The following is a 26,486-nucleotide window of genomic DNA, read 5'->3' as shown; positions in this document are numbered from 1 at the left end:
ACACGGAGAAAATATTTGCAAGTCACATCTCTGATAAAAAAAAAAAAAAATTGCATCCAGAATGTATAAAAGAAGTCTTTGAGACTGACGGATAAGAAAGCAAACAACTCATTTAAAAAATGGGTAAATCCAAATGTAAAATAGATAGCTAGTGGGAAGCAGCCGCATAGCACAGGGAGATCAGCTCAGTGCTTTGTGACCACCTAGAGTGGTGAGATAGGGAGGGTGGGAGGGAGACGAAAGAGGGAGGAGATATGGAGATATATGTATATGTTTAGCTGATTCACTTTGTTATAAAGCAGAAACTAACACACCATTGTAAAGTAATTATAGTCCAATAAATATGTTTAAAAAAATGGGTAAATGATTTGAATGGATACTTCACAAAAGGAGGTATGTAGAGAGCAAATAAGCACATGGAAAGAAGATTAACATCATTAGTTGTTAGAAAAATGCAAATGAAAACTACGGGGTAAACCACCACACTATTGGCTTGTCTAAATAAAAGACTGACCATACCATGTATTGGTGAAGTTGTAGAACAACTGGCACTCTCATATATTGCTATGGGAATTTCATAGATGCTGTTTTTCAGGTTGAGGAAGTTCCCTTCTAGTCCTAGTTTGTTGAGTGTTTTTATTATGAAGGAACGTTGAATTTTTCGGTTGCTTTTTCTGCCTCTGTTGAGATGATCATGTAGCTTTTGTCCCTTATTGTATCAAAGTGGTGTTTTACATTAATTAATTTTCAGATGTAAACCAACCTTGGGTTTGCAGAATAAATCCCACTTGGTCATAGTGTATAATCATTTTTATATGTTGCTGGATTCCATTTATTAGTATTTTGTATAGGATTTTTGCATGTATATTCTCGAGATATTGGTCTTTTATTTGCTGGTGATGTCTTTGGTTTTGGCATGAGAATAATACCTCATAGAATGAGTTGGTTAGTGTTCCTCAATTGAGATGAATGTGTTTTTATTTCTCCCTTTGTTTTATTTTTGTGGTGTATCACATTTATTTTTTTTAATGTTGAATAACTCTTAGATTCCTGGGATAAATTCCATTTGGCCTTTTAACACGTTGGATTCAGTTTGCTAATATTTTACTGAGTATTTTTACATATATATTCATAGGGAATATTGGTGTGTAGTTTTCTTTTTTATGATGTCTTTATCTGGATTTGTTATCAGTAATGCTGGCCTCATAGAATGAATTAGGGAGTGTCCCTACTCTTCCGCTTTTTGGAAGAGTTTGTGAAGGAATAGTGTTAATTTTTCTTTAAATAGATGGTAGAATTTGTCACCAAAGCTTTTCTTTCTTGGAAGGTTTTTGATTATTGATTCAATCTCTTGTTATAGGTCTGTTCTGATTTTCTATTCTTATTGCACCAGTTTCGGTAGTTTGTGTTGTTCTAGAAATTTGTCCATTTCTTCTAGGTTACCAGGTTGTTGGTATAAAATTGTTCATAGCATTCCTTTGTAACCTTGTTTATTCCTGTATGATTGGTAATACTGACTTCTTTTATTCTTGACTTTTAGTAATTTGAGTTTTTTTCTTGGTCAATTTAGCTAAATGTCAATTTTATTGATCTTTTCAAAGAACCATCTTTTCGCTTCATTGATATTTCTCTATTGTTTTTCTATCATCTATTTCCTTTGTAGCTAATCTTTATTTCTTTTCTTTGCTTGTTTTAGGTTAATTTGCTCTCCTTTTTATTAGTGTTTTGGGATGGAAGAGTAGGCTATTGATTTGAGATCTTTCTTATTTTTAAATATAGGTTTTTGCAGCTATAAATAATCCTCTAAGCACTGCTTTAGCATCATCCCGTAAGTTTTGGTATTGTGTTTTTTCATTTTCATTCATCTCAAAGTATTTTTAAAATTTCCTTTGTGGGGGCTTCCCTGGTGGCGCAGTGGTTGAGAGTCCACCTGCCGATGCAGGGGACATGGGTTCGTGCCCTGGTCTGGGAAGATCCCACGTGCCGTGGAGCGGCTGGGCCCATGAGCCATGGCCGCTGAGCCTGCGCGTCTGGAGCCTGTGCTCCACAACGGGAGAGGCCACAACAGTGAGAGGCCCGCGTACTACAAAAAAAAAAAAAAAAAAAAAAAAAAATTCCTTTGTGATTTCTTCTTTGAGTCATTGGTTATTTAGACGTGTGTTGTTTAATTTCTATGTATTTGTGAATTTCTCAAACGGCCTTCCATGGTTAATTTCTAATTTCATTGCATTTGGTCAGAGATCATACTTTGTATGACTTCAGTCCTTTTAATTCATTGAGGCTTGTTTTATGGCCTCACATGTGGTCTCTCCTGGAGAATGTTCCATGTGCAATTGAGAAGAACATGTATCCTGATGTTGGGTGGAAGATTCTATAGATGTCTGTTAGATCTCATTAGATAATAGTTGTTCAAAGTCTTCTACTTCCTTTTTGATATAATGCTTAGTTCTATCCATTATTGGGTATTGGATAGTTTTTGCTTTGTGTTTTGGGCTCTGTTGTTAGGTGTATAAATGTGTATACTTGTTACATATGCTTGATTGATTGACTCTTTTTCTATCCTTTTACTTTCAACCCTTTTTTTTTTTTTTTGTGGTACGTGGGCCTCTCACTGTTGTGGCCTCTCCTGCTGCGGAGCACAGGCTCCGGATGCGCAGGCCCAGCGGCCATGGCCCACGGGCCCAGCTGCTCCGCGGCACGTGGGATCCTCCTGGACCGGGGCACGAACCCGTGTCCCCTGCATCGGCAAGCGGACCCTCAACCACTGCACCACCAGGGAAGCCCCAAACTATTTTTATCCTTGAATCTAAAGTGTGATGTATCTGTTTTTTATCCAGTTTGATAATCTCTGACTTTTGACTGGACTGTTTAATCCATTCATATTGAATGTTAATATTTATATAGTTGGATTTATAGCTGTCATTTTAGTTTTTGTTTTCTGTCTCATTTCTTTTTGCTCCTCTGTCCCCCCAGACTTTTTTATTTTTACTATTTTTTGTTAAGTGAATATTTTCTAGTGTAACATTTTAATTACTTTAGTGATTTTTTTCCAGTGTCTAAAAGAAATTTATTTCTTCGTGGTTGCTCTCAGAATCAGCTTCAGATTAATTCTAAATTAATTCCAGTGAAGTACCGAAACATTACTTATAACTCTGTTTCCTCTTTCCCTTTTTTGTGCTATTATTATAATATCTTACATCTATATATGTTACAAACACAACAATATGGTGTTACATTTGTTGCTATATATAACTTTTTATTTTTCAAAGAAGCTGAGAGAGAGCAAGTATATTTATAGAGTTTGTTACATTAGCCTTATTTACTATTTCTAATTCTCTTTATTTGTTGCTGAGTTTTTAGTTGTGTCATTTTCTTATTCCATTACAGCTTTGTTCCCACATACTTAATTTGTGCTGTTATTTTCAAATATGTTTCTATATGTTGTCAATACAGTTATGTACATATTGTCCTATGCAATTGCTTTTTAAATTAGTTAAGAGAAGAAAGATGCATTTATACTGTCTTTTAGAATTACATAGTTACCTTTGCTGGTGTTCTTGTGTGTGTGTGTGTGCATGTGTTCATATTGCCATCTGGGTTCACTCTTTTAATTATGAAGAACTTCTCTTAGTATTTCTTGTAAGGCTGGTCTGCTGGTAACTAATTCCCTCAGTCTTTGTTTATCTGCAAGTGTCTTTATTTCGCCTTCATTATTTGAAAGATAGTTTTGTTGATTATAAGATTCTTAGTTGACAGTTTTTTCTTTTAACACTTTGAATATATTATCCCACTGCCTTTTGGCCTCCATTTCTTCTGATGATAAGTCAGCTGTTAATCTCAGTGGGATTCCCTTATATGTGGTTTTTTCCCCCTTATTTTCAAGATTTTTCCTTTGTCTTTCGTTATTTTTACTGTGATGTGTCTGGGTATGGAGTTCTTTGTATTTATCCTTCTTGTAGTTTGTCGATCATCTTAGATGTTTAGTTTAATGTTTTTCATCAAATTTGGGAAATTTCAGCCCTTATTTCTTCAGATACTCTTTTTGCTCCATTTTCTTCCTTACTTGGGTACTCCCATCATGTGTATGTTGGTGTGCTTAACGCTGTTCACGTTTCTCTGAAGCTCCGCATTTTCTTCATTCTTTTTTCTCTCTGTTTGGATTACATATTCTGTATTAGTCTATGTTTAAGTAGTCTTTCTTCTGCTAATTTATGTCTACTGTTGAGATCTTCTAATGAGTGTTTCTTTTCTGTTGTTGACTTTTCAACTACAGGATTTTAACTTGGTTCTTTTTTATGATTTCTCTTTCTTTGTCAGTAGTCTCTTATTTTTTTAGACATTGTCATCATACCTTCTTTCACTTCTTTAAGCATGTTTTGTTTTTAGTACTATGAACCTAGTACTTTGAAGTCTTTGTTAACTCCACCATCTAAGCCCTCTCACAGGGCCTGTTTCTTTTCCTGTGTGTGGGTCATAGTCTCCTATTTCTTTGCCTATCTCGTAATTCGTTGTTGTGGTTGAAAACTAAAATGTTTAGACAGTATATTTTATCAACTCTTGATACTGATTCCCACCCCCACCCCCCCAACTACCTTCTGGGGCTTTTTTTTTTTTCCCTAATATTTATTTAATTAATTTATTTATTTATTTTGGCTGTGCCAGGTCTTAGCTGTGGCATGCGGGATCTTTGTTGTGGCATGCAGACTTCTTACTTGCAGCATGCATGTGGGATCTAGTTCCCTGACCAGGGATTGAACCTGGGCCCCCTGTATTGGGAGCACTGAGTCTTAGCCACTGGACCACCAGGGAAGTCCCTGGAGCTTGTTTTTGTTTGTGTTTGTTTGTTTAGTGGCTAGGCTGGACTATTTCAGTCAAGTGTATTTCCCTCACAGTGTGAAGCCTCTGCTGTGGCTCCTCAGAGGGCACAATCTTGGCATGTACACAGTCACTCTGGAATGACAGTGGTTTTAGCAGAATTCTCTTTATGTCTTTCCCTGATCTCTCTGTTAAGCTGTCTGCTTATCTTTTGTTTTTTTAAATCTTTTGGCCACGCCCCATGGCATGTGGGATCTTAGTTCCCTGACCAGGGATCGAACCCATGCCCTCTGCATTGACAGCATGGAGCCTTAACCACTGGACCACCAGGGAAGTCCCTGCCTGCTTATCTTGATATCACACTGAGATGTTAGAGTCCAGTAATTGCTGGCTGGTTGCTTTATTGTTTTCAACAGTATTCAGGGGCATAAGTTGTTTCACAGTCTAATCCAATTAAATCTGGTCCCCTTTGCAGTGGTAGTTTTTTTTCCCCCCTTATGCAAGTAATTTGTTGAGGCAGTACTTTCAGATAAAACCTGTAGGAGTGAGGGAAATAGGATAGGGTAGAGGAGATCTAAAACTGTGGGTTCATCTTAAGTCTAGCCTCAGCCTGATTCCAGGAGGAGCTCTGGAGTTAAGAGTGTTATCACAGGGACTTCTCTGGTGGCACAGTGGTTGAGATTCCCGCCTGCCAATGCAGGGGACACAGGTTCAATCCCTGGTCTGGGAAGATCCCACATGCTGCGGAGCAACTAAGCCCGTGTGCCACAACTACTGAGCCTGTGCCCCTAGAGTCCATGCTCTGCAACAAGAGAAACCACCACAATGAGAAGCCTGTGCACTGCAACAAAGAGTAGCCCCCGCTCGCCGCAACTAGAGAAAGCCCGTGTGCAGCAATGAAGACCCAGTGCAGCCAAAAATAAAAAAAATAAAAGAATGATATCACAGAGTTGTTCCACTTTGAGGCCATGGGGCTGAACTTTTACTCCCACCTCCAACAACCTCTCATTGGCTATAGGCTACCCCCCAGAGTGTGTGACTGCTGGGGGGGGTGCATACCTTCCCAGGCATTACTGGGCAGAGTGCGTCCTACTCGCTGGTCTCCAGAGAAGGGTGCAGCTCTGGGTCCTTAGTAGCTGGGAGGAGAATGCACTACCAGGTAATGGGGATCTACTACACACCCCAGCAGCTAGAACACATCCAACTAGATCACGCTTAGTAAGTTTGAAGGAATAAATGATAGACTTTTTCATTTATTTCTCTACTTTATATTTATTCCTGGCTTAATGATTTTTCTAGTGGATTAAGTCCCCTAATCTTCCCAATCTTGATTTTTAAATATTACTTAGAGAATTGTGATAAAATACATGTAACATAAAGTTTACCATTTTAAATGTGCAGTTCGTTTCATTAAGTACATTAACATTGCTCTGCAGCCATAACCACCATCCATCTCCAGACTTTTTCATCTTTCCAAACTGAAACTGTACTCATTAAATGGTAACTCCCCATTGTCCCAGCAGCCCCCGGTAACTACTATCATACTTTGTTTCTATGAATATGATTACTTTAGAGACCTCATATAAGTGGAATCATATAGTTGTTCTTTTGTGACTGGCTTATCTCACTTAACATTATGTCATCAAGGTTTATCCATGTTGTAGCATGTGTCAGAATTGCCTTCCTTTTTGAGGCTGGATAATATACTATTGTACGTATATACTACTTTCTGTTTATCCATTATTTGTTGATGGACGCTCAGATTGCTTCCATCTTTTGGCTGTTGTGAATGCTGCTGTGAACATGATGTACAAATACGTGTTTGAGTGCAGGGTTAGTTTTTCAGGCCAATCTCTGTGGTTTGTTCTGATCATAGGAGGGCTCTTCACATTTTCTTTCTCTGGTTCTTTTTGGTAAACTGGCTGACCTATGATTTAACTTGTTGATCACATGGAGGTACCAGCCTCCTCTCAATTGCTTACTACCAAAATCTCCATTGTTTTCAAGAGTACCATAATGTTTGGACTTCCTTACATTCTGTTCTAAATAAAGTCAGCTTTTTGGGGGAGAACTTTGCAATTTTCTCCTGCTTCTTCCAGTGGGGATAATCTCTGCGCCACTGCACCAGAGCTTGGGGCAGGAACAATGGCCTGTTTCAAGTGACACTATTCTTAAAGAGCAGCACTCTGGATGGGGCAGAGGAGTAGGACTCTGTGTGGGGCAGTAATCTCTGTTCTTCTTGGCCTGCCCCTTAAAGTGTACAGCCTCTGTCCTATGAGCTTGTTACAGACCAGGGTTCTTGGCCTTCCTTAATCAGTAGAAATTGATAAGAGACCAGACAAGAAATTCAGGCGAGGCTTTATTGGGGCCCCTGCTACAGCAGGGGGGGAGCGAAAACAAGTAACAATTTCCTTTGCTCGCTCCTCAAGGTGGGGGCCAGCTGGTTCCTTAAATGGGGTGAAGGTAGGGGTGTGTCCAGGGGTCAGGCTGGAGGGGTGGCTTAGGTGGTTTGCCCACCCCTTTGGTGGTGTTGAGTGCAGGGGGCATGCACAGTACCCTGCTTTTGCTCTTGACACCCTATTTTTGCTCCTGGCTCTTCAGAAGTGGCAGTTGGGGTTTTTTTTTGGTCTTTCTGTGTCTTCTTGTCCATAATTTGCCCCATCTGCACATGCAGGCAATTATTTTTAGTCCTTTATAGTTTCTTTGTATTTTGTTGCTGGAGGAGACACTTGCGCAGGTTCAGACACTGCAGCAAAGGGTCCCAGGTCCCAGGTCCCAGCCTGTCTCAAGCTGAGGTGGGGCAGTTGGGATCCCAGTATTCCTGGCTACTCCATCTTTGGGAAAGCCTCTGTCCTATGACATCCTTCATGGGGCTGGGTGGAGGAAGGAGGGCTGGGTGGAAGAAGGAGGCCCCCAACCTTTCAGCCACACTCACCTGGAATTTAGCTTCTGTAACATAGAACTGTGGGGGAGGGAGGATGAGAAATGCTGTATACCTGCCCTTTTTCTGACCCTTAACTGAAACCTGGGGGAGAGGAAGCCCTGACTACTTAGCCACACCCAGCCAGGATGGAGCTTCTATCATGCTAAGCTGGAGGAAGAGTGTTAGTTGTGGTTCAGGGGCCATAAGCTCTTACTGTTCTTAGTACATTTTCTTGAATAAATGTCTCTTCATTTGCTGTATGCTCTTGGGACAATTTTCAGAGATTTGAAATGGTGTTTTTTGTTTTTAAGTAATTTTCATTGGTTATGGTTGTTTCACTAGGAAGTAGGTTCATGAATTCTGGGAAGCTTCATCTTGTTTTTCATTTAAATAGAAGTAGAATTCACAAAACATAAAATATGCCATTTTAAAGGTACAATTCAGTGACATTTAGTACATTCACAATGTTGTATAACCATTACCTCTATCTAGCTGCAAAACATTTTCATCATTACAAAAGGAAACCCTGTACTCGTTAAGTAGCTACTCTCCATTCCCCCTCTTCTCCCAGCTGCTGGCAACTACTACTCTGTTTTCTGTCTCTATGGATTTATCTTTTTTTGATTTTTCATTAAAATATTGATAGAAGCATACAGTATATGACTTTTTGTGTCTTTTTTCATTTCAGCATAATGTTTTTTTCTTTTTGCGGTACACGGGCCTCTCACTGTTGTGGCCTCTCCCGGCGTGGAGCACAGGCTCCGGACGCGCAGGCTCAGCAGCCATGGCTCACGGGCCCAGCCGCTCTGCCGCATGTGGGATCTTCCTGGACTGGGGCACGAACCCGTGTCCCCTGCATCGGCAGGCAGACTCTCAACCACTGCGCCACCAGGGAAGCCCAGCATAATGTTTTGAGATTCATTTATATTGTAGCAATGTATCAGTACTTCGTTCTTTTTTATGGCTGAATAATATTCCACTGTGTGGATATTCCACGTTTTATTCATCCATCAGTTGGTGAACATTTGGGTTGTTTCTACCTTTTGGTTGTTGTGAATGTGCTGCTATGAACATTCACATATAAGCTTTTGTTTGAATGTCTATTTTCAGTTTTTTTAGGTATATATCTAAGAGTGGAATTGCTGAGTCATATGGCTATTCTATGTTTAACTTTAAAAAGAGACTATTTTGTGAAGTGTCAATAGTTTGAAGTGCCGCAGGGCTCTGAAACTGTCCATTGTTGAAGCCATAAACTCAGACTTACAGCTTATAGCAGAGCTTTCGGGCAAGCGTAAGAGTGAAACAAAGACTATCTGTAGATGACAGAGGCTTAATGGCTATGGTTAATTTATTCCTGTAACTAATATTAGAATGGAGAAGAGTAAAATTTTCTGTCAGGTACAATACATTACTACTTAAAAGTTTTGATTAGTGAAAACATAGTTATAGCTAGCAATTTTTGTCCCAGAAATTGACATTCATGGGCTTCCCATGAAGAGTACAATTTCAAAAATGTTTGTATTATAACATTTTTTACTTACACATTTAACCTAGGAAGGGTGAGCATCTCTCTAATTTGACAGCTCTTCCCGTGCAACATTTACTATAGTAATATATCAAACAAACCTCATTATTTATAGTCTTTCTATAAGATGAAAATAAATAACTGTGCTCTTTCTGGGTTCTTCTGGGAAATCCCCAAGACAGTTTTGGTGTGAAAGATATCTTGAAAGTTTTATTTTATTTTTTCTATAGTTAGGATCCAAATTTGGAAAGGCAAAGTCAAAACAGTTGTCAGAGTTTGCCTGAGAAGCAAAACTTGGTTAATTAAAGTGAAAGTAAAGCATTTGAAAAATAAACATAGATAACTTGATTGTAAAGAAACTTAGTTCTTTCATAAGTGAGAGGAAACCTTTTCTGTTTTTTATTGAATAATCAAGAATATAATAAAGTCCACATGAAGTACAGACATTATTTTGGCAAAACAGTCATCTAGGCAGATTACATAGAAGGTAAAGAGTAACCTTTCATATTTTAGGCAGGTCATTAACCAGTAAACCAAGGAAGCAAGCCCAACAAAACTGAACAAATGTTGCTGAATTTTAAACATATATCATAGTGTATTTTCAGTCTTATATTGTAAATGAAGGCAAATAAAATTCATTTTCCATGTTTTGTCCTTCATTGTGCTCTTCCGTGTTCTTAAACAGTTTGCTTTAGAGCACTTGTCCTTTTTTTTTGGGATCTGTGAGGTCAAAACTATTTTCAAATAATGCTCAGAGGTTATTTACATTAAAATGCAGTGCATTCATCATTGCTACTTTCAAATGAATCAGTCAATTTAAAAAAAAAATTCTCAGTTTTGGGAATTCCCTGGCAATCCAGTCGTTAGGACTTGGCGCTTCCACTGCTGGGGCCTGGGTTCCATCCCTGCTCCGGGTACTAAGCTCCTGCAAGCCGCGCTATGCAGCACCCCCCATACACACACACACAAAATCTCAGTTTTAGTTTTTAATGCGGTAAATATCAATAGTTAGAATCCACATAAACAAAAGCTTTTTCGATTTCTCAGTAAGTTTTGAGAGTTATGTAAAAGAGACCCCCAAGGGCTTCCCTGGTGGCGCAGTGGTTGAGAGTCCGCCTGCCGATGCAGGGGACACGGGTTCGTGGCCCAGTCCGGGAAGATCCCACATGCTGCGGAGCGGCTAGGCCCGTGAGCCATGGCCGCTGAGCCTGCGCGTCCGGAGCCTGTGCTCCGCAATGGGAGAGGCCACAGCAGTGAGAGGTCCGCGTACCGCAAAAAAAAAAAAAAAAAAATAGAGATAAGAGACCCCCAAATTTGAAAACTACTGCTGTAGGAGAAAGCTGCTCTTTTTCCTTGATAGAACAGAAGTACATACACAGTTGTATTTCTCTGTCACTGTTCCTAGTATCTTAACTACTGCTAATGGTTCTTTTAACCAAAGTAACTAATTTATATTTCACATTGAAACACGGAAGTGGAACATTGAGAATTGTCTGAATAAGAGCAAATCTCTGAATACAACTTCTTACAGATACAAACGTCACTTTTATACCTTAAAGTGGCAAAAACGAACACTTTCATGGACGCATCCGGAAACGATAGCTTTTCAATAGCATATAAAAATAAGAAGCAAAAGTATATAAACTTAATTATGCTTAGTAATCAGTCTGCTAGGATTCCATTATACTTAAAAATTAACTGCTATCCAGTGATTGTCTCTTAATTAACTTAATATTAAGGTTTTAAGTTACCTAAAGATCTTAGAAATTAATCTTTAATATGTGTTGAAATAAAAAGTTTGTCAGAGTAATGATTCTGCTTAGTTGAGCACAAATTTACATTTTTAATCATCTTGAATATTTTTGTAGGGTAATGTTAGCTTGTTTGATTAGTAAACCTGTGTGCGTTCAGGGAAAAACAAACCCAAGTGGAATAAAATGATTAATCATAAAAAATAAATAGCTATTTTTATAAACCAAAATGATCCAACTAGGCTTGTTTGCTGAAGTTGTACAGTTAACTCTTGAACAACAGGGGTTTGAACTGCGCAGTTATACACAGATTTTTTTTCAGTAGTAAATACAACAGTACTACAGGGTCCGAGGTTGGTTGAATCGGCGGATGCAGAATGCCGATACAGAGGAACCTTGGTTATGGAGGACTAACTATAAAGTGATATGTGGATTTTCAACAGTGTGGAGGTTGGGTGCCCCTAACTCTTGAGTTGTTCAAGGGTCAACTGTATGTGAATTATGTGAACTTAGATTTTTTTTTTTTTTTTTTTTTTTTTTTTTGCGGTACGCGGGCCTCTCACTGTTGTGGCCCCTCCCGTTGCGGAGCACAGGCTCCGGACGCTCAGGCTCAGCGGCCATGGCTCACAGGCCTAGCTGCTCCGCGGCATGTGGGATCCTCCCAGACCGGGGCCCGAACCCGTGTCCCCTGCATCAGCAGGCGGACTCTCAACCACTGCGCCCCCAGGGAAGCCCTGAACTTAGATTTTTTAAATGTTTCTAAGTTAATTCATGTAGGAAGAAATCTTTAAAGAAGTCTAGCACATTTAAAGTGTTAGAAATTCAATTTCTTTTGTTTTCTGGGAATTTTACAAATATTCCATTTGTGTAAGTCCTTGTTTTTTTTTGTTGTTGTTTTGTTTTTATCAATAAGCCAGTCAAAACAGAGTTCCTTTAACTTAAGAGACTTTAAAATCTAAATACTGAATAACCTCTGGAGATAAATTGTTTGATTTATCACACACAATGAGAGGTAAAAACCTTTCTGAATTACAGATACGGAGCTTTATAGCTCTGATTCTATAATTTCACCCCCAGGTCAAGAGACATGAGTTGTAGAGAGAAAACCTCCCTGGTCTAGTTATCAAAGAACTGAAAACGAAATTCTTAAAAAATTTGAGCTCAAAATAGACAAACCAGAGTGTCTTTCATCTTGTACCCAAGAGATTTGTCATCCTTGTATAGGGATCACCAAATAAATGTCAAACTATGAAACCAAATTCTCAGTCATTGCTACCACTTAGGGGTAATAACTTATTGGCCATGTAGTAACTGGAAACCAGATGAAAATATACAGTCTGTAGAGAGGGAAAAGAAACAAAACAAAATTTACAGAAACAGAGAGTCAGCAAAGTTAAATGTATGTTGCCACTTGAGTTTTCCTCCTAGAAGCCCTTGAAAAGCTAAAGCAGCCCATGAGGTGCAGTTCTCTGGTAATGCAGTTTCCTGGTTCTGCTGGGTGAATCCACTGGGCATCCTGGTGAAACCTCCAAAACTATTAAAAGATAATTTTCAAAAATGATAAAATTATACAGATATAAAATTAGGGAATCCCCGGCCGTCCAGCGGTTAGGACTCCGTGCTTTTACTGCCAAGGGCGGGGTGGGGGATGTTCAATCCCTGGTCAGGGAACTAAGATCCCACAAACTGATCGGAATGGCGGAAAAAAAAACCCAACCAAGAACCGCCCCCCCCCAAAAAAAAACCCCTAAAAACAGAGCTGTGATGACTGAGTGAGATAGTCACAGCTATCATTAAGTAAAAATTAATGCGTGCCAGGGAATTTTTTTTTTTTTTTTTTTTTTGCTGTACTTGGGCCTCTCACTGTTGTGGCCTCTCCCGTTGCGGAGCACAAGCTCCGGACGCGCAGGCTCAGCGGCTATGGCTCAGCGGCTATGGCTCACGGGCCCAGCCGCAACGCGGCATGTGGGATCTTCCCGGACCGGGGCACGAACCCATGTCCCCTGCATCGGCAGGCGGACTCTCAACCACTGCACCACCAGGGAAGCCCCGTGTCAGGGAATTTTATTTAACTTAATAATTAATGAGAGAACCAGTAAGATGTTACAATTGTTTTAAAGGCAATGGCAAAAAAAATGATATAGGCATTTGGGAATGCTGAAATAGATTTGTCAGTAGACAAATTACTGGTCAGTATCTGCAGGGCAATAATCAGTTGCATTCCACTGGTAAAAGTGTTTTGCATTTCTATGGGCAAGAGTAACTTGCATTACTATCAGCTTTCAGCAATTTACAGAAATGTAAAATAGCCCAAGACAGTGAAAGCCACAGATAATATAGAAGGGTGCGCTAGATGGGACATTCAGTAATTGTTTTTGTCCATTTCAAAATCTTTCACAATTTTTCTTGCCATTAGTTGGAAACATTTTTTTTTCATTTTGTCTTTTACTATGCTTATCCCTTTTTTGCCATGCAGAAGTTTTTATGAAAATAAAATTCAGGGAATTCCCTGGCAGTCCAGTGATTAGGACTCCACGCTGTCACTGCCAAGGGCCCAAGTTTGATCCCTCGTCGGGGAACTAAGGTCCCACAAGCCGTGCAGCATGGACAAAAAAAAAAAAAGAAAAGGAAATTCATCAATCTTTGGCCTTTTTGCTTGATTTTTGAATTATAGGAAAGTGTTCCATGCTACTAGGTTATAGGGAAATCGACTCATGTTTTCTTTTGGTACTTGTATGGTTTTATTTTTTACATTCACATTTCTGATCCTCTTGAATTTGCCTGGGGTATGATGTGATTTTATCTTTTTTTTTTTTTTTGGCTGGCCCCCTGCCCCTGCAGTGGAAGCACGGAGTCATAACCACTGGATCACCAGGGAATTCCCTGATTTTATCTTTTTTTATATGGCAAGCCAGCTATCTTAACACTTCTTATTAAAAAGTATATCTTTTTCACATTGATTTGAGATGCTGCCATTATCATTTACTGCATTTTCTTATGTGGTGGGTCTATCTCTGGTTTTTATCCTGTTCATTGTCTACATGTCTGTTCATGTGCTATATACCATCATACAATTATAGAGACTCTATTGTTATAATATCTGGTAGGGCTTCCCTCACCTTATTGCTCATCTTTTTCAGGGGTTTCCTAGTGACTCTTCCTTGTTTATTCTTCCAAATGAACTTAATAAACTTGTCTCATTCTAGAAAAGTCCTCAAAGTATTTTATTGAGAATGAGTTAAATTTATAAATTAAATAGTGAGAACAGACATCTTGCTGATGTTTAGTCTTCATATCTATGAACATGTTATGTCTTTCAGGAGAGTTAGAAGTTTTGCACAAATAAATTTTAGAATTCTTTAAGGTTACGTGTAGTTATTTTAGTTGGGTCTTTTCTTACATTCTCATTTTTGTTTATATATGTGAATGCTGGTAATCTTTGTATGTTAATTTTTAACCTCTTAACTTTATTAAATTTTCTTACTGTTTGTAGTAATTTTTCCCCCATTGATTCCTTCTGGGTTTTCTAGGAATGTAATTATATAATTTGTATATAGAAATAATCTTACTTCTTCCATTCCAGGTCTTAAACCTTAGATTGCTATGTAGTCAAACTTCATAGCCTAATAATTGCAACACAGTAGAGATAGTGGGCATCTTTATCTTTATCTTGACTTTAGCAGGGAAGGCTTTAGTGTTTCCTCATTAAGGAGAACTCTGGCTTTTGAGCCGAGGTATTTATATTTTATTATGCTGAGGAAAAATACCCATTTTATTTAGTGTTTTTAACATGAAACACTGCTGAATTTTGTCTTTCCTGTGTCTATGGAGATGGTCATATGATTTGTTTTCCTTTTGCTCCATTAATATGATTGAATTTATTAATGTATTTCCTATTTTGAAATAGTCCTGTCTTCATAGAATAAATCCCATTTGTGTCATGATGAATTGCTCTTTTAGTGTGCCATTGGATTCTGTTTGTGCATATGCTTTTCAAAATTTTTTTGCATTGATACTCATAAATGAGATGGTCTGTAGTTTTCTTCTTCGGTGCAGTCTTTCTCAGGTCTTTGAATCAATGTTGTGCTTATTTCATTAAATAAAATTGGAAGTTTTCTTTGGAATAATATAATTAGCATTGATTATTATCTAATCTTTAAAGTTTTGTTAGAATTAACGATGAGATCAGCTGGGCCTGGTGCCTTTCTTTTTCTTTCTTTTTTTCTTGTAGGAGAGTCTTGATTCCTTTCTTTATTTCTTCTGTGACAGTTGGTCTGTGTTACACTTTCTGTCTATACAGGGTCAGTAAGTTTTATTCTTTTGAAAAATTATCCATTTCTTCAAATTTATTTCAGTAGGGTTGTGCAAATGTAGTCTTATGCTAAAATTTCTTCAATTTTGATGGCTTATTTTATCCCCCTTGTCAGTTCTAATGTAGATATTTGTGATTTCACTCACTTTTTCCTTGATTAGGTTTGCTGGTGGTTGGTCTGTTTTGTTGATTTTTTTAAAAATATCTGTCTTGGAATTTATTCATTCTAGTAATTTCTGTTTTCTAACTTACTCCTTTCTGCTTTTATATTTAACAATTTATTTCTTCTGTTTCTTTTGATTTATTTTTTATAGCTTTTTGTATTTTGCATTTGCTTTATTTTATTGAGGTAATTATTTAATGCTATTAATTTTTCTCTGATGACTGATCTAGCTGTATCTCTCATATTCTGATGTTTTCCTTATTGCTATTTTTTTTTTTGCTGTACGCGGGCCTCTCACTGTTGTGGCCTCTCCCGTTGCGGAGCACAGGCTCCGGACATGCAGGCTCAGGGGCCATGGCTCATGGGCCCAGCCGCTCCGCGGCATGTGGGTTCTTCCTGGACCGGGGCATGAACCCGTGTCCCCTGCATCGGCAGGCGGACTCTCAACCACTGCGCCACCAGGGAAGCCCTCCTTATTGCTATCTTAAAGAAATTCTGCTGTTTTATTTTTGTATTTTCCTTTGATCCAACAGTTTTCTAAATAGTTATGTCTTAAAAATTTTTCTAGATGTGTAATTTTTTTATTTTTAAAAATATGCTTTTAATCTTTAGTTTTATTACACTACAGTTAGATAAATCTGTTTGTACTAATTCTATTCTTTGGAATTCACTGAGGTTTTTATTTGTGGCTTAATATATGGTTAGTTTTCATGAGTGTTTCATGTACTCTTGAAAAGAAAGCATATTTTTTATTTGGGTTCTCAGTTTTACACACAGACTCCTTATTAAATAAGTTGGTTATATCTTCTAAGGTCTCATATTGTTTTTCATCTGATCTTTCTTGAATTGAGAGAGGTGTGTTACTGTCCCATTTTATTAGTTACTGTCTCTTCTCACATCTCTTATAGTTTCTGTTTTATGAAAGTTTTTTGCTAAAGTTTTGGGTATATAAATACTAATGTTATATTTATATTTTGAACTGTATTTTTTAGCATAAAGTGCACAGATTATAAGTGTAAAACTCAAATAATTTTCTCTTTTCCATGGTGAATGGTGGTTTTTGTTGTTGTTGTTTTTGGTTGTTTTGCTGAGAAGTCAATCTTAAGAGAATTTCTCCTTAATTATAGATTAATACTCCTGTAAAGGACTTTGGTAGCATATATAGATCATCTCTTAAGCTATTAGGCAAACTGCACATTAGATCTGCTGTAGACAATTTGATATTTTTGTTGAATTTTCTAAATTCTTCTAGGGAAGCAGTCTATGTCTGCATTCATTAATCTGCTTAATTGTTTAAGGTTTTTGAATTAAAATTTATTTAGCAATTCAATTTGTTATCCTAGAGGAGAAATTAAATTTCTGTGTATTAGGTGTTTCCATTCCTCATCTTTAGCTTTTTACCAAGTAGCACAAAAGTCAACAGGAAGAGACATCTCCTTGGTCAGGAGTGTAAAAACAGGAAGGAGGAAGTCTATTGCAAATCTCTGTTAGCTGATTATTAATTCACATTTCACCATAGAGGATGTCCATTAACGGTCATCTTTGTGCTGTGTTGTTAACCAGAATTTCAGTGAGTGTTAATGTTGGTATTACAGAATGTCAATCCTAGTTATAGGAAGTAATGTAAACTAACAGACTGCACTAGGCTCTTTCCTATGCATGGAAATAGGATACTATTCTTGAGAACGAGGCTGAGAAATTGTACATAGAGGAAAACAAGGCAAGTAAAATATAACATCAGAAATGTGGAGAAAATCATCTTTTGCTTTTTTGCCTTTGCTTGATCTTGATGCTTTGATAGGTTGTATGATCCTTTAAGATATGATCATATCCATTTTTTAAAAAAATTAGGGCATGTCAACTCTATCATTGAAATATTGTTTGACAGAATATCTTCAATTGAATTAGAGGAAACACCTGGGCATTATTTACTAAAGCATTCTAAGAATGCAAGTGGCAAACTAGATGAAATATTTCATGGGAAAAGAGTGAATATTTTGTTAACAAGAAATCTTTTTCAGCATTTTGTAATGAAAGAAATTAAATGTTGTGTTTATACATTTCTGTGTTTATACATTCCTAGAGTTGCTAGACACTCTCAGTTACTCTGCAGCTACAAGATACCTACTTGGTTTAGATATCCAACACTGGTATTTTAGGACACTTATCCTGAGTTCTTTACTTGGCTGTACAATATTGTGGTTGTTTTGAAGAAGTTAAAAGTGTTGTGTAAAAGCTAGATGGCATTGTATTATTACTGTTTATTATTATTATTCTAGAGACCTGTTTGACATTTACTTTTCCTCAAGCGTCTGTTTAAACTATGCCTTTATTTCTGGATTATTTTGTGGTAATTCTTCCCAGCATTTTTTATATCATGGCACAAACAGAAAGTTAGAATGAGGGTTGAGCTGATCACTGTTGTGGTATGCCTATAACTTATTCATTTGGGAAGACGTACTTTAATGTATTGATCAGATAAGGGAGTTTGTCAACTCCTTATAATTGTAAAATTGTGTGTGTGTGTGTTGTGTGCGTGTGTGCGTGCGTGCATGTATGTCTTAGTTAAGGATTTTTTGTTTGTTTGTTTTAGTTGTAAGTACCAAACCTACTTGAATTAACTTAAGGAAAAAAATGAAAGTTACTGGGTATCTCACAAAAGTCATACTTCTCAAAAGACTGGAACAAAGAAGTAGAAGACCATATTTCTTTCTGTTTCTCCATGCTTCATTCTGTCTTCATTTTCTAGGTCTGGCTTTCTCTGCTTCTCTCTGCACTTGAGGATGACTACCTACAGCTTCGATATGTCAGTCAGGCACATAGAGCTGGCTATTTCTGAATTCCACTTCAAAATTCCTGAAAGAATGTGTCTAATTGAACCAGCTCGGGTCAGTTGTACACCTCTGGTGCAACGTACTGTGGTTGGAAGGGGCTGTACTACTCGTTCAGCCTTGTGAACAGTTTTCAGAGACAAAGAATATATTACCGTTGTGTTTGTGCACTTTTCTGGGGAGAAGATCTATAACTTTTATTAAAATCACAGAGAAGAGTCTTGCCACTCCCTGGCCACTGCCCAGATAAAGGTTAAGAATAACTACTCTAAGAGTTATGATAGAATTCTCTCTACTTACAACAGGTATCCTTCAGGTCAGTTAGACAGTTTAATTGTCTTTTTCACAATACTATGTTCCTTCCTGGCTGTGTTTACCATGATTGAATTCCCTCCTCCTTATTTCTCCACCTACTCAAGTATTACCTGTCACTGAATTCCTTTCTTAGGTCCTATTTCCTCTATGAAATCTTGGCATCTTAGAAGACTGCATTCTATGTGGATAAATAAACAAATAAATAAATATATGCACACATATACATATATGTGTATTTTCTGTGTCTGAAATCTTATAGCATGGATTTTTAAAAATGCTACACAGTGTTATTTAGTTGTATGACTTAGGATATATATTTTCTTTTCTTTTTTTTTTTTTTTTTTTCGTTGTACTGTGCGGCTTGCAGGATCTTAGTTCTTCAACCAGGGATTGAACCTGGGCCATGTAGTGAAAGTGCTGAGTCCTAACCACTGGACCACCAGGAAATTCCCTGTATATTTTAAGTAAATATCTTAAATGCAGGCCTAATGTAATAGTCCATGAAGCTTATTATTGTCATGCATCTCTGATTAGTTCCAACTGTGTTACGTAGCATAATGCCATGGGTACAACAGACTCATATTAAATACTTTTTGAACTGAATTAATGAAAAACAAGAACCTTCATTATAGAAAACTTGAAGAATATATAGAATAGAGAGGAGGGAAAAAAATCACTTTTTTCCCTACTGCTTACGGATAATCAAAATTCTAGTCATTTTTTATGTTAGAAACAACAAATATTTATTTATTGAAGTTATGATATTCAACATTTTAAATGTTGATCTTTGTTAAATATTTGTTAAATGAAGTTAAATTACATTATATATAATTTTCAACCTATTTTCTCTATTTGATTATTTCCTGTTGTTGCACATTTAGGTGGTTCTTATTTTTTGTGAAATTCTGTGAACGGTGATATGAACTCTAAAATAATTTCTTAGAATCTTGGTTCCTGGAAGTGAAAATAATCATGTAGGAAATAATAGGTAATAGCTAACATCTGTTGAATATTTACTATATGCCACTGTTTTAAACACTTATATGTGTTATTTTATTTAATCTTCATAAGAAGCAAATGAGGTACTCATTTTGCAGATGAAGAAACTGAGGTAGAAATAGATTAGGTCATTTGCCCTAGGCAGTCAGTAAGTGGTGAGCTAGACATGAACATAGGCCATTTGGCTTCTGAGCCTGTACTCTTAGTCATGATGCTTTGCCTTCTGATTTAGAGTATCAGATAATGAAAGCTGCAATATAAAAACATTATTATATTTTAACTTAAAAAGGTGGGAAGGTTTACATTAAGATTGGATCAGTGAGGAATGTGACCAGAATTATACTCAGGGAGGGAGGGTCCTGTATCTTGAACTTGTACTAGGTCAGATATAGGTCCCTTATTCCTCTGCAGCTCTGCAGTTACAAGATACAGGCCTCCAGTAGTTTTAGTAAGGCCAGTCTCTGGTTTATTCTCTCCAGGACTGGGGGTTGCTTGATGCAAGAAAAATCACTGACCTTTGTACCCTCTTCAGGCCCTTTTTCAATTCTAAATGATGGAAAAAACAAGATACCATCTTTCCCTGCCTTCTCTTTTTTCATCATTCCTATCCTCATTCATTCATTCCTGTGTTAAAAAGAACATAAATCAGATTTGCTTTTAGCCTTTCTTACTAGAAGGGCTAGTTATTTTCAATTTGGTAGACCGGGCCTAATAGAATCCATGTACAATGGTTTGTTTGTTGTTTTGTTTTCTGTTTTTGTCATGCCTGAATGTGAAGGCAGGCAACTATTCTTTGTGTGGTTTGTGAGTGAGTGTGTGTGTGTTGTTGATGTTTGAGTATTGCCAACTTCATTTTAAAGGAGCTTAATTTTGAGAGAATTCATTAATGGAGGCATTGCCATAGTAATAAGAAAGATGCTCTGGAATTGAGTAATGAACATGTTACTGACATATTTAAGGTAAAGAATTTCAGCAACTGAGTGTTTGGTGATTTTTTGCAGTGAGTTCCTTTTACCTTTTTTCATGCAATATTCTCTAACAGTCCGTGTGAGTTCAAGACTTGGATTGTAGACCTGGCTCTGGCCTTTTGTAGACACGTGCTGTTGAGCAAATCCTTTAACTTCTCTGAGCCTCATTTCCTTCATCTGTGAGGCAGAGATAAAACCAGTTGCCCTGTCCACTTCCCTCGGGTTCTTGGTATCAGATGCAATGATGTATGCAGAACTGCTTTGTGGATTGCAAAGCACCAGTACAAATGTAAAAGATTATTTTTATTTTTTATTTTGTTAATTATATTCTGCTTTTGAATGGACACAGAATTGCTCTTCTCAACTTCGTGTTTTTTGTCCGTTTTTTCTGCTGAGCTCTGAAATGACCAGCAGAAGTGGACTGTGTGGTCAGGATGAATAGTGGGAGTTAGGATCAGCCTTGTATCAGGGTAACCATCTTTCGTTTTTCTTCCACACTATTTCTGAATTACACTTATTTGGCAAAGTGTCTTTTGAAAAACACATTATAAAAATTAAATTAATATATATTAATGTATATTTATTTTTTAAATGAATAATTTTGGAATCCTTTCTTTCAGAGTTAGAATGAAATGCATTTACAGCTGACTTTTTTTTTTTTTTTTTTGCGATACGCGGGCCTCTCACTGTTGTGGCCTCTCCCGTTGCGTAGCACAGGCTCCGGACGCGCAGGCTCAGCGGCCATGGCTCACAGGCCCAGCCGCTCCACGGCAAGTGGGATCTTCCTGGACTGGGGCACGAACCCGTGTCCCCTGCATCAACCACTGCGCCGCCAGGGAAGCCCTGTCTTTTCATTTTGTTAATGGTTTCCTTGGCTGTGCAGAAGCTTTTAAGTTTGATTAGGTCCCACTTGTTTATATTTACTCATTTCTTTTGACTTGAGAGATTGATCCAAGAAAGTATTGCTACGTTTTAAGTCTGAGAATGTTTTGCCTATGTTCTCTTCTAGGAGATTTATGATATCATGTCTTATAGTTAGATCTTTAAACCATTTGGAGTTTATTTTTATATATGGTGTGAGGGAGTGTTTTAATTTCATTGATTTACATGCAGCTGTCCAGCTTTCCCAACACTACTTGCTTGTCTTTTCTCCGTTGTATATTCTTGCCTCCTTTATCGTAGATTAATTGACTGTAGGTGTGTGGGTTTATTTTTTGCCTCTCTATTTTGTTCCATTGATTTGTATGTCTGTTTTTGTTGTTCTGCTGTTTTTAACCATTATATTAAAGCAGTAGATAACATCATAAAGCAGATTTAAAAAAGGAGGAAATATTTTTATTTTGATTTCACAGTACTTAGTTGTTAATTAGGTTGAGTATGAGATAGATGCACACCGTATTTTGATACAATCGTAAAAGAAAAATATTTGGATTTCTAGAGATTACTTTTTGGTGAAGAGTGCCCTCTAGTGAACCTTTTCTCTTTATTAAGATTTACAGTTCTTTGCATCCTCACAGCATTTGTGGACTGAAGACACCTTCAGTTCTCAAGGAATTTAGAAGATAAAACATACACTAAGTAATTGGAGAATAAATTTGATGTGTTATACAAATAAATAAAAGATAGTGTATTATTGGGCTTCCCTGGTGGCGCAGTGGTTGAGAGTCTGCCTGCTGATGCAGGGGACACGGGTTCGTGCCCTGGTCTGGGAAGATCCCACATGCCGCAGAGTGGCTAGGCCCATGAGCCATGGCCGTTGAGCCTGCGCGTCTGGAGCCTGTGCTCCACAACGGGAGAGGCCACAACAGTGAGAGGCCCACATACCGCAAAAAAAAAAAAAAAAAAAAAAAAGATAGTGTATTATAGACTGTATGTAACAGAGCTGGGAAAATTCTAGGTAATGGGGAATTCATTATTCAATATAGCTATTCATGAAAGTATCCCAAAGGAACTATCTTGAGGTGAATTCTGAAGGAAGTTTAAGATTGAGGCATATTGTGGGGAAGAGCATCCTGGGGTCAAAAAGGAAGTTAAGGACAGTGCCAAAAAGGATTAGTGCCAAAAGGGAAAAAGAAATAGTGAAAAAAAGAATTATTCTGGAAAAGATTTAAATTTAATTCGATTTTAAATATTTTAAGCAGATGTCCAAACAATTTGTTCATGTACTTAGAAACCTTTTTCAGAGGTTTGGGAAGGATTCTGCTGGACAGTTGTGGCTTGGGGTCTTTCATGCGACTGCAGTCAGATACTGGTTGCTGCTTGGGCTAAAATCAGCTGAGGCTCACCTGGACTAGACAGCCACGGTGGCTCACTCACATTGCTGGCAGATGATGTGCTGTCATTTGGGAGCGCCCACATGTGGCCTCTTCAGCATGTCATTTTTAGGATTGTTAGATTCTTACGTGATGGATGGTTTTCCCCAGAATGAGTATCTAAAGACCTCTGTGTGGAAGCTGCATGGCTTTTTTTTCTAGCTTCTGAAGTCACATACTATTATTTAAGTTATATTCCATTGGTTGAAGCAGTCATAAGCCTGTCCAAATTCAAAGGAAAGGGAAGGTGTGTCAGAGAATTTTGGACCTGTGTTATAAAACTTCATTTACTTTCTTGCCTCCTTGAAGAGTTAGGCTCAGCACAGATAAATTTTAATGATTTAGGGAGCAGCCATCCTCTGTATTAAAGTTACCTGTGCATACGCCTGTCTTTTGTGCTTAATTTTCAGTTTCTGTTGTACATGGTTGGTACTTAATGAATATTGTTGGAAAGAATTCTCCTTTCTCTTTATCCTGCTGTTAATGCTTTGGAGCTATTTCACTTCTTATTTGCACCTGGATTACAGAGAAGCAGGGAAAGTTATGGGAATTTGTTATTCATGTTTGATGTATTTGATGAAATGGAAAATGTTAGGAATACTAACATTTAACATGACACCTTATATTGACTATTTTCTTTCTTGCTGTTCTAAATTGCTAAATTACTGTAATATAAATTTATTTTTTTCCCCAAGATGGAGTGGTACTTTGAGCAGTCCTTTTGTGTATTTAAGGAAGGGAAATGGTGTCTTTGCTATTCATTGTTTAAAAAAAAAAGAATTCCAAATCATGTGACCTTATGTAAAAGGGGCTTTTCTCCCCAATGAGAACTCATTTGCTGTCTTTGAATATTTTAGCTTATTGTTTCTCATATGGATGTTACTGGAATTTGGGACACCATAAATGTATCTAAAGGCTGCTGAAGAGAGTTGCAGTGTTTCAAGTCCCATTTCTGATTCTAGCTGCAGGTTTTCAAGTGGGTTATAAACTGGTATTAAAGACACTGCTCCACTGAAAAATTAGATTACATTTCCAATTTACATAGCCTAGGATACAAAAACCAAGTGGTCACTTAGGGTAGGAGCAGTTAGAGTATCTCAGTGTAGCTTCTCCTAGTTTCCAGGATCCATACAGTAGGCACAGAGAACTGCTGATGAGACAAAGTAGCGTCTCACTGGTGTGTAACTGCCCTTTTATACTTGGGGCTTACATATATCCTGTTCTGAAAGAACTTAAACTAGCAATTCATGTGCTTCTATTTAAGGAAATATTTTCAAATCTTGGCCTTAAATTACTTGCCAAATGACTGGTTTGTTGCATGACCAGTTTGCTGAATTTACCAAATTTATTGATATACCGAAAACCTGTTTTAAAAACTATTTTTGAGATTGATAGCAAGTAATTTGTATTGGATACGATGGTTTTCATAGCTTTTTGAAAACTTCTGATCACTTTTTCTGTGTTACGTTTAACATTGTTTTCATAGCAGCATTTTTAGGAATGTTAAATTTTTCAAAAGCTGATAATCCTAGGGTGGTTAATTGTCATAAATATGTTTAATATTAGAAAAGTATATTTTTATAGTTAGTAACCAAAATTTTAGTACTAATCAGTATGATTGGTACTTAGAACATGAAAAGCATTCAATACAAGTATGAAATTGCTGAAAAAGTATCATAAATAATCTCATTAATATGAAATACCAAATCTTGAATACTAATTATTGGAAATATAAAATTAATATTTTAGAAATTAAGTTTGATAAGCCATTAGAAACTTTGGTGAGAGAATAGAAAAATGCCTATGGACTGGAAGAATATAGAATGCTCAAATGGATGCAAACACAATTTTTTATTACTAGAAGTACAGAATTAAGGTAAATGTGTCATTTGAGGAACTGGTGAAAGAAATGTGGTTAATGTTTGAAAAAGTAGAAAATGATATTAAAAAGCATACAGTGGAGGTCAGAAGTAGCTGATACAAGTATTTTAGTAAAAGAAAATTTAAAAAATAATTTCTCAGGAAACAGATTTTATTTTCTTTAGAGTTATTATGATGGAATTTCTTTTTACAATGAAGATACAATGAAAGAAAAAGATACTGAAAATAGTGTATGGGTATTATATGCTTTTTGACAAAAAAATCCTAATGTTGCCAGTAATAAGAAGAGAGTTCTTTTTCACATAGTATCTTGTGAATGTTTGTTTTCCTTCAGAAAGATGTTTTCCTAAGATTAGTAAATTATTAATATTATTAACAGAACGTAGCATCTGTCTAAAATATCGAAGTAGCCTGAGTGCCTCCATTAAGACATTTGATTTGATGATAAAAGCATTAATTTTCAAAGAACCAATTTTAACATTTAAATGACATCTTAGTTTTTTTATATTTACTTTATTACCACTAGGTGGAGCCCTGTGCATACAATTCAAGAGGCATTTCAGAAAGCACATTTACTTGTTTACATCCTATAAGCCTGATATATCAGATGATCATATACTGTGAGATAACTCATATTTCTGTACTTTGCATTGCTGTGGAAGATTAGATATAATGAAGATAGAAAGTGTGTACCTAAAATTTTTTTTTGCTATGCTCTTAAGACATAAACATTTTTTAAGACATACAGGAATGCTTTTATGCATTCCTAGTTGCTAAAGTTAAAATATGTAAATAAAATCATAGTGTAGCGTAGTCCATCTTTGTTTTTCTTCACGAAGTTTTAAAGTCATCTCTTCTTTTAAAATTGATTTGCATCTGAGTTTTGTCTGATTAGCATTAAATTTTGCCAGAAGTAAGGTTTTATTGTGCTAAGCTTTTGGAAGTGCTGACTGGACTCTTATATTGAAGTCATTATCTATATATGGAGCACTAAGTTGCACCCACAGTGGATGTGGGTAGTGGAAAATTTACCGACTTTCTAATGTTCACTCTTTCTGGTTTTGTCATATCTGTGTGTATTTATTTATAGAAACTTGATTAGGCTTGCCAACAGACATTATAAAATCCTGGGGACATTTTGAAAGAAGAAAAAATTATTTTCAGTAACATTGTATATTGCTTGAACATTTAGAACAGCAATATATCTGGCACACTAATTAGATGGATACAACTGTTAACCAACTTAGGATTCAAGGAATGAATAGTGCTGAATGGTATTTCCTTTCTTGCCCTGCAAGTCAGAATTTCAAAGAATAATGATTATCATTCAAAGACATAAAAAGGAAAAAGAAAAATAGATTTTTCAGAGTCCCGTCAGCTGAGGTTAGCTGAGTACCGGGCCCTCAGTTTTCTCTGCTTCATACTTTGTTCCTCCTTATTTTCTTGCGTTTGTAATTTAATACTGCCTAACAATTAGCTATGCCTCAGTTCTCATCCCCTTTTTCTGTTCGTTGGATGATTTCACCTGATGGGTGCAACAGTGCACATCAGGGATTCCCTACTGAGTCATTCTCAATTGTTGATCTTCAAAGGTGATCTGGTTAGTTGCTATGCTGGTAACTTCTCTGCATTCTCATGCTGCTTATCACCATTTCTGATTGGAGAGGCTGTCTAAAATAATGGTTAAGAGC

At 37.0% G+C, this 26,486-nt stretch overlaps 1 protein-coding gene across 5 annotated transcripts in view; it reads left to right on the top strand.

The window, feature by feature from the left end:
• Positions 1 to 26,486, top strand: part of EXOC6 (exocyst complex component 6) — a 318,511-nt gene that overhangs the window by 135,341 nt on the left and 156,684 nt on the right. Inside the window, exon 1 of one of the 5 annotated variants that reach the window (XM_060034467.1) lies at positions 17,040 to 17,059. The exons of the other annotated variants lie outside the window; for them this stretch is intronic. The gene's annotated coding sequence lies outside the window, so the exon portion shown is untranslated. Of the gene's footprint in view, positions 1 to 17,039; positions 17,060 to 26,486 lie in introns of those variants that run through there. 5 annotated transcript variants of the gene reach the window in all.

Source organism: Delphinus delphis, chromosome 16 (assembly GCF_949987515.2).
Source record: "Delphinus delphis chromosome 16, mDelDel1.2, whole genome shotgun sequence".
Taxonomy (NCBI): Eukaryota; Metazoa; Chordata; class Mammalia; order Artiodactyla; family Delphinidae; genus Delphinus; species Delphinus delphis.
The sequence above is the reverse complement of the archived record's forward strand: the minus strand, read 5'-3'. Positions and strand labels throughout refer to the sequence as shown.